Source organism: Mus caroli, unplaced genomic scaffold, assembly GCF_978045245.1.
Source record: "Mus caroli unplaced genomic scaffold, Mus_caroli_1 scaffold_7, whole genome shotgun sequence".
NCBI lineage: Eukaryota > Metazoa > Chordata > Mammalia > Rodentia > Muridae > Mus > Mus caroli.
Genome location: NW_028227262.1, coordinates 135,188,592 through 135,191,623, shown reverse-complemented (window position 1 = coordinate 135,191,623; position 3,032 = coordinate 135,188,592). Strand labels below are relative to the sequence as shown.

Sequence of the window (3,032 nt, the reverse complement as noted above, 5' to 3'; positions counted from 1 at the left end):
ATTGATACAGAAAATGTGATACATTTACACAGTGCAGTACTACTCAGCTATTAAAAACAATGAATTCATGAAATTCCTAGGCAAATGGATAGAACTAGAAAATATCCTGATGAGGTAACCCAATCCCAGAAGAACACACAAGGTATGCACTCACTAATAACTGGATATTAGCACAAAAGCTCCACATAACCACTATACAATTCACAGACCACATGAAGCTTAATAAGGAGGACCAAAGTGTGAATGCTTCAGTCCTTCTTAGGAGAACAAAATACACACAGGAATAAATATGGAGATAAAGTGTTGAGCAGAGCCTGAAGGAAAGGCCACCCAGAGACTGTCCCACCTGGGTATTTATCCCATATACATTTACAGACACTATTGTGGATGCCAAGAAGTGCATACTGAAAGGTCTCCTGAGAGGCTCTGCCAGAGCCTTACAAATACAGAGGCGGATGTTCACAGCCAACCATTGGACTGAGCAAGGCATCCATAATAGAGGAGTTAGAGAAAGGACTGAAGGAGTTGAAGGGTTTGCAACCCCATAGGAAGAACAACAATATCAACAACCAGACCCCCCAGAACTCCCAGGGACTAAGCTACCAACAAAGGTGTACATGTGGCTCTGGCTGCATATGTAGCAGAAAATGGCCTTTTAATTACCATTCTTAGATAGCTTATGGTGTTTCTAATTGGCTTCCTTCTACATCTTCAGTTTTAGTTAACTCCCTCTCACCTCTCTACTTTCTCCCAGCCTTATTTGAACTGAGTCTTACCAGTGCTCCTCTCCTTTGCCTTCATATCACGTGGTGTTCTACTACCTGAACTTTCCGTAATGCCTATTCTAGCCACTCTGTCACCTCTAATGGCATGTTACTACCTGGTATATTGTCACTCTAATTTAACCACACAATTTCCAAACTTCAAAACTATGTGCCATACATGTGAGGAATGCAGATGAAACATTTTGAAATACTTAGAATAATATAATGTAAGATAGATGCTTGTTACTAAGCAGCTTGGTGAGAATGAGCTGGGCCTTAAAAGCAACTGCCATAACCAAGTCACCCAGATGCTTGGATATAGCCAACCCCTATATGCTAATGAACTAACTCCAAGGTGGTGGTATTGCTCTAGTGAGCCAACTTCAAGATATGATCCTTGTTGGCACAAAACTACTGTCTAGTGAAATGACACAAAAATTGGAATAATGGAAATGATCTCTATATCACACTGGGAGACAAAGCTTTTGCTTCTCTAGCATCTTGTGTTGATATCCTTTCAGTAGAGGACTTGAGATTCTGTTTGGCCCTGACTTCAGTGGCAGTTTAACTTTGAGAACTGTTGCAAGGTTTGCTCATGTCTTCCAGCCCAGTGTTCTCAAGGAACTCCTTATTGTCATCTTCTCAGCCTGCCACAGCTGAAGAACTTCATGTTGGATTTGGGTTGAGCCTGTGAGCTTCCAAATCTCCGTCACTGAAGAGATTATGCACTGGAACCCCTTCGAGTATTTTCTGCCCAATCAACTGTTCCCATGTGGTGAGATGTATTTTTAACTTTTATATTAGAATAATACAATAGGGAATGTTTATTTGAATAAACCGAACATATTTAAAAATCAAAGCTTTTGTCAACATCCTAATTGCCTAACACCTCACAGCACAGAGGTATGCTCTCCGCAACACATAAAAGAGAACATGTAGCATTTGACTTTGTGAGTTTGAATTACTTACATAATATAATTTCCAGATCCATTGATTTTTTTCTCCAAAATTCCTGATTACAATTTTCTTTATAGATGAATACAATTACATTGTATATGTGTGCCACATTTTTCTTCTCCTTCGGTGTAGTTGTAATCTTCATTTACCTGATAGGTAAGGATGTAGAACAGTTTTCTTTTCTTTATCTCTTTTTTAAAGGCTTGTTTTATTTTAATGATTGATCCATGTGAGGCTCCAGCCAGACCACTATGCACAGACATGATGCAAGCTTTATTTCTTGATCTCTTCCTCCTTGTTCAGAGTCTTGATGATCTCCCCCTTCTTTATCCAGAAGTGTTCCTTTCTATGCTTCCATGCTTCCTTGGTCTTAGATCTTCGAGTCTTGGCCATGGGCTTCTTATGGGCCTTGTATGCTTTTAGTTTGTGCATGTGCTCCATGAGACACTGCTTCTTTTTGAATACATTCCCTTTTACCTTCAGGTACAGGTTCTGATACATATAGTGGTCAATCTTCTTCAATTCTTGGTATCTCTTGAGAAGCTGACACAGGATCCTCATTCTTCTTATCCAGTTCTCCTTCTCTGGCATACAAGACCAGGCAGTACCCTTCTGCTTCGTTATGCCCATATGCCTGTCCTCTCATTGAGCCAAGATGTTTTCTCAGTATCAAGCTCAGGAATGTACAGTCACAGGCTTCTGGATGATTAGGCCATCTTTGATTGGCTTCCCAGTCTGCTGAATTGACATTAGTGATTTCATTGGTCTCATTGTGGTCCAATCAGAACTTCATTTTACCACAGTGGAGAACACTAGACAGAAGCCTCTTCTGAGGCCAGAGTATAGTCATGGCTCATTGAACACTTTTTCAAGTGTTTAGTGTCCATTACTATGTCTTCTCTTGAGAAGAATCTACTTGCTTCCATAGTTCATTTTTAAATTCAATTATTTGCTTTCATGACATTTTAGTTTTATTTAATTATTTGTATATTACAGTCACAAATTGTCAGATATATATTCTGTAGTCTCCCTCTTCCTTTGGGTAACAGTGTTCTTTGCTGTACAAAAACCTTTTAGTTTCATGCTATCCCAGTTTTGATTGTTGGCTTAATTTCTTGCATGACTAGAATCTTACTCAGAAAGCCCTTACCTATGCTATAAGCACATTATGTCTACATTATATCCCACTTTCCTCTAGAAGTTTCAGAGTGTCAGATCTAACACTGAAGTTGTTAATGTCTCAAACTACAAAGCTGTTATTTTTCCAAAGTGGAAGATAATTTCCCCTTAATTTGGGTGACTACAGAATGA

The 3,032-nt window shown here is 39.2% G+C and overlaps 1 pseudogene; it reads right to left on the bottom strand.

The window, feature by feature from the left end:
- Positions 1–1,994: 1,994 nt before the first annotated feature.
- On the bottom strand, positions 1,995–2,571 carry LOC110296814 (large ribosomal subunit protein eL19 pseudogene; annotated as a pseudogene).
- Positions 2,572–3,032: the final 461 nt, after the last annotated feature.